The sequence below is a fragment of the Crocodylus porosus genome, unplaced genomic scaffold (assembly GCF_001723895.1).
Source record: "Crocodylus porosus isolate Cpor-Errol unplaced genomic scaffold, CroPor_comp1, whole genome shotgun sequence".
NCBI classification, from domain to species: domain Eukaryota; kingdom Metazoa; phylum Chordata; order Crocodylia; family Crocodylidae; genus Crocodylus; species Crocodylus porosus.
The window spans coordinates 107,818,143-107,824,491 of NW_017728947.1; positions in this window are offsets into that span (position 1 = coordinate 107,818,143).

Here is a 6,349-nt window from a genome sequence, read left to right on the forward strand (position 1 = left end):
GCTTCTTCTGCAGTGCGGGACTGAGCCGCCAGCTCCAGGCAGGTCCTGCAGGAGGGGCCACAGCCTCTTTGCCCAGCTCTGCGGGGCCCCTGAAAGCACGGGACTAAGGGTGGTCACCTTGATTTGCCATCCCCCAAGGGACGGCTCTGTTCATGGATGTTCCAGCTTTTCTCTGAGCCTAACCTGAATAAAATGAACTGTGCCAAACAGGGGATTTTACCACACCTTTAACTCTCCTGTGAAATATGAACATTCATTTCTACCTGGGAAAACTTTTACAATCTTTTCTCCTATGCCTGAAGAAGGGTGCTTGTGCCCAAAAGCAATTAAAGAATATTTTTGCAAAAATCTTGTTAGTCTAATAAAATAAAAGCTACCACCTCTACCATGAGTTATGATTCCTAATGTCATTGAGCAATCTAAGAATAAACCATGAACTGAACTGATCAAATGTGGGTGCGCGTTCTTTGCCCACCACTATTCAACTCTACCTTCTGCAAGTTCAACTCTCTCTAGTTGAGAGAGATGACATCTTGCTGGGGTCATTTGACCCCAGTACTCTTTCCTGCCATGGCACGGGGACGGACTAGATGATCTGCTCAGGTCCCTTCCGACCCTAGAAACTATGAAACTATGAAACTAACTAGCTGCAGATCTCTAGTACTGGGGAATGTTGGTGGTAAGTGCTGCGGTTGCATGTAGAGAAGGATAGGTATAGTGTTGTGCATCCTTCCTTGAAGGACTCAGACCATTTTAGCTTATTAATTTGGCCCCTGAACCCTGAGGTCTCAGGCAAGAGAATGGTAGCCTGAGGTCAAGAGTGAAGAATGCTGCAGAAAAGTCTAAGATGAGAATAGATGTCCACCCTCTGTGTATCAGAAGAAATGATCAATCAAAGCCACAAAGACAATGTCAATGCTATGTCTTGGTGCAAGCCTGGATTGTGCTGATGGCATCTAAAATACTCACATCAATTAGATGATCTTGAATTTGCCCTTGGCCAGTTTCTCCACAAATCTTCTCAGATTTGATGTGGCTGGCTAGAACTGATATATCCCAGTTGTGTTTCTTCAGAATTACTTGGACAACTGAACATTGGAAGGAGAAAAGGATTTTTTAGTTTGAAGATTATGTTGGCTACTTTGGTCAGTGGCACATGCCAGGAAGGGAATGGGATAGATGTACATGTCATGACTCTATCAGGGTGTCCACAGCTTCCCGAGGGGTGACTGATTGTGTGGCACTGTGGGAATCCTGATGGGGCAGAGGCTGGAAAGATGCAGATGGTGCTATAATACGATTTTAATCAAACTTTTTATAATTATCCTGTAAAATTTATTATAAATATCCTGTGGTATAGTGAGCCCAATCTCACGGTACCACTGCAGCCACAGCAGGACAGGTCTACTGCCTCCATGGGGATCCAACAAGCATGCCCTGGCCATTTGTTCCTGCTCAGCACATGTCAAAGCCCAGAAATTAAGCAGAGTCAATGGTTTATACAGCTGAGTACACCCCTGGAGCCACTTTCAGGCTTCATCAGGCAAATTTCCAGGCTCCGCTAAGGGTGAATAATGGGGGTACGGGGTGTTTCCTGGCATCATTCCTGGACTAGCTACAGAGGCAGTATAGGCATACCCTTGCTCATATTTACTGATAATATTTTATTATAGTGGAACAATGAGCTTCAGCTCTGCCTTCTCTTTTGGCAGAGGTTGAGTCATGCATGGTGACCTGAATGCGAATCTGTAGATTACTGTGGAAGTGTCCTCTTGTTTCTGAATTTCCTGGGTTTCTAACTTATAATTTAACCTTAATTATATGGCAAAGATAGTAGACCCTGAACACATTAATAAGCATCAACAACCTTAACTTCACATTAACAAAGCTTCTTCCTTAAGACTTTATAGGTATTTAATTGACCTCATGGCTTCATTATCAAAAGCAAGGTAGACAACTGGGAACAGATTGTGGGATTGTTAATAAATAAAAGGAACAGGAAGCATGATAAAACTCAAGAAACTAAGTATTATAAGGATTCATCTCGTTGAGTGGTGATTCATGCATGCAAGTCCCATGAGCGTTACCAGGAGTTATGGCCATAAATCCTTGCACATCAAGAGGAGAAAATAACCCCTCGTGGTTAGGAATTAAAAGCATTCTGAGGGGTGTGGAGACTCGTCTTAAGACACAGAGTCACTGAATGTGCATAAATCTTTGTACGTTGAGATGAGACTATGTTAGATTTGCAGCAATAACAATGACTACACAGCTTGTACTTCGCTTTTGAAATTGGATGACACACACATCTTTCCAAATTAGTGATTTAAAATTCCAGGTGGCTTCTGCTTTTAGTTTTCATCTACACTGGAAGCTACGAGATGGCTATACTAATACAGCACTTCCCAGATGTTGAGGCCCCAGGTGTGCAACAGTGGTCTTATTGATGAGATTTAAATTCATTTCTTGATATTGCTTATTACAGGAGGAAGACAGCTAGATCAGGTCACATCTGTCATTGTCGCACAATCTTTCTTTCTTCCTTGTTTTGTTGCTTAAGGTTTTAATTTTCTTTCAACATGTTTTCTGTGTCTTGATAGATAGACAAGAAAATAGACACATACATTGTATACATCTGCAACTATAGCTAATATATATAGAAATAGAAATCAAAATCTGATCTATATGACAACTCCTATATTCATTTGTATCTACTACTACTACTACTACTACTATACACACACACATTTTCCCAATACATGTTCACTTACGTTTTTGTTTTGGCAATATTTACATCCCTTTGCAGCTTGTTTATTTTTATTTTTTTGCAAATATATGTGTATCCTGGTTGTACTAACAAAAAGCAAATTCCAAAGCCACTTGATGCATGCTAAGTGAACTGTTTATTCATATGGCTGGGTATTCATGCTAGCATTTCCTGCCCTCTTACCTAATCAGGGAGCAGAAGCACTACCATGGACTAGATACAAATGGGTCCACAGGTGTCTACCCTGCAGTGTTGCAGTGCCTAGCTGTTAGGGTCCTTGCTCTGGAGGGTAATTCATTGTGGTCAGGTAGGCACCTAGGAGATTTATATGGTTAATGGAGAGACTTCAGGGGATCCTAAGAATACTTCAGATACTTTAGGCACTCTACCCAGAGAATGGGGAGTTGCAGATGCCTCCAAAAGGCAGGTCAGAAAGGCCAAGAGCACCAGGGCCAATATGAAAAACTAAGCAGAGGGGAGAGTCTTGAGTTCTGTTCCCTGCTGCTAAGTTAGCTTGTGCATTTTACATTACCCAGTCCATAGTTAAAAACAGAAAAAAACCCTGGCAGCCAGGACTGTGTCCCTGGTCCCAGGGGAGAGCCAAGGCATTAGGCTACAGATACAGACTTCCTCCCACTTGGTCCATTTCTGGACTTCTGACCAGTAGCCCAACCTCAAGAGAAAGGCTAGAGAGTGCTCTCACTTAAACTGTCTTATATCTTGGTGGTTAGGGCACTCTCCTGAGAATTTGAAGATCTTGTTTTAATTCCCTTAAGGGGTTTCATAGATTTCATAGACATTAAGGCTGGAAAGGACCTCGGAAGATCATCGAGTCCACCCCCACCTGAAGGGCAGGAAGTCAGCTGGGGTCATAGGATCCCAGCAAGATAAGTAGATCAAAGGCTTTTTTGAAGTCAAGATATATGACATCAATCTCTTCTCCCTTGTCCAGGTGATAGGTCACCTGGTTGTAAAAGGAAATGAGATTGGTCAAGCAAGACCTACCCACATCAAATCCATGCTGCCTATCCGTCAGGATGTTGACGTCAGCCAGTCCATTAAGGATGTCCTCTTTAATAAACTTTTCGAAGATTTTCACTGGGATAGAAGTCAGGCTGATGGGCCTATATTTTGCCAGATCCACTCTCCTCCCTTTCTTGAAGATCGGCACCACATTGGCCTTCTTCCAGTCTTCGGGCACTACACCAGAGCGCCAGGAGTTTTCAAAGACCAGTGCCAGGGGCTGGGCTATGACGCTCGCCAGCTCCTTGAGTACCCTGGGGTGCAGATTGTCAGGGCCGGCTGACTTGAAGGTATCCAACTTCTCAAGGTGTTCCTTCACAAGGTCAGAGAGGTTGGGAGAGCTTGAAACCCAGGTCTCCCCCTTCCTGGGCAAGTGCTATCAGCTCATGCTATCCATCAGCTGCCCCACTCACTCATACTTCAGGTTTCTGTATCTCAGCGCTCTCCTCTAAGTATGGCAAGTTTCTGAGCAAAGGTTGGGCAGCACCTGGAGCACCTCCACCATTATTTTTAAGTTGGAGTCAGTGCTGTCAGTTCAGGTTTCTTTTGCCTACTAGGGAGGCCACTCCAGGGACTGAGGTGGAGTTGAAGCATCTCCAAGCAGCAACTGCAACAGTGCTGAAGAAGAATCAGGAACTGCGCTGCATCTACATTCTCTATTGGATTCTTCCTGAGCATTTGCAGAAGCCAGGTAGAGATATGCAGGGAACTCTCCAGTCCAAAGTGGAGGCCTAATGAATTCAAGTGCCTCCTGATGATCTTAGCTGCTGGTACAAGGCCAAATTGCAAGACCCTTAGATCTTAGGTGCTTAATTCAACCTATCTCATACTTAGGTACCTAAAGAACTATTTTAAATCCCATCCATGTGACTATTCTAACTGTTCCCAACACAGGCCCATGGAGTAACTAACACTGTGTATTCAGTCAATCCATGGATTACTCAGCACCCTGCACAATGAAGGCTATATGCAGTCAGTGATGATCTACCAAGTATCTGAGGCTACCTCATTGTCCCTCTGCTAATTGATCCATCTCCCTTAATACTTCCCTTAACACCTGAAGGAGCCAACATCATTTTTAATGAACGAATAGCCGTAGAAATATTTCCCCTAAAATTACCATGACTTAATGCACTTTATTTAGTCCTGGGTGAGAGGTTTTAAGGTTTTAATATCTTGCAACTGTGCAGAAACAGAAATTGGAGCATTAAGACAAAGGGATTTTTTTCACCTCTTTCTAATGGGCCACCCTCACAAAATCGCTTCTAATCTTGAAAGTTTCCAAAATAATAGATTTGTGCTTGATTTTTTCTTGTCCAGAAAAAGGCTATTTGACATTACTTTGAGAGGTTTCTTTCTTATTTCTTATTAGACTCTGAACCAAGAAGGATAATTGTATGCCCAGTTTGAGACATCTGGCAAGGCTCATCAACACTGCAGTGGCCAACCCTATTTCCCTATTGAGGGCTACAGCCTCATGCAAGTTGTAGCGCAGAGGACTAAGACACCCATTCCTTCTCAAATGAATATCCCCAGCTAAACTACAGCTTCCCTGACCCTATGCATTCACCCTTCTGACTGAGAAGCAAGAATCATGGCATTTCTTTAATTCATGGTTTCCACAATACCCATGACAAAATCGTCATTCTTACATATCACCAATATTGTTGGCATGTAGCTTGTCTTTTTCCTTGTCAGTGCCAGAAATTTCCCAAATCTTTTCTTACATGGCAAGGAAAAATTTGTGAGGGGGGAAGGGAGTGGGAATCACCTCCTGAAGGTGTAGAAGGGCTGTAACCCATCAATTAAATAAGATATACTGAAATTAAATGCAACAAGGGAGAGTTAGGCTACAAACTAGGGCTGTGTGAAACAGCACCGTTTCATTTCAACTTCTGTTTTGACAGGACAGTGTTTCATTTTGAGTTTCACTTCATTTCAAAACCGCTGTTTCGTTTCATTTTGTTGAAACTGTTTTGCTGTTTCAACTGTGTTTTGACACTTCACCCATAGGCTATAATGGGGAAGCACAAAACTGCCTATAATTTTGTCATTTATTGGCAGATTTCAATGAAAACGGCAGGGATGGTAGCCCCTTCTGAGGTCATGAAGTCTGCCTTGTTTTAAGGAGATAGGTGCATGGGTTTCTGGAAAACTGTACCTCAAAGTCTTGAAAGCAAAACTTGTGTCACTTGTAAGTGTGAAGGCACAGGGAGGTGAAAACAGCCAGGATGGTAACTCTTGTTGAGGCTGCTAAGCCTGCCAAGTTTCAAGGAGACAGGTTCAGGGGTTTCTGGAAATCTGTACCTCAAGCTGCTGACAAGCAAAACTCATGTCACTTGTGTGTGTTAAAGCACAGCAGGGTGAAATCTGCAGGCATGCTAGCCCCTGCTGAGGCCATGAAGCCTGCCAGGTTTCAAGGAGATAGGTAGAGAGGTTTTTGTGAAAATGAACCTCATGCTGCTGACAAGCAAAACTTGTGACGTGAGGTCTACTGCCTGCCCGGAGCGAAGGTTCAGGATGTGAAGGGGATGCTCCAGTCCATCATCCAGCCCACCG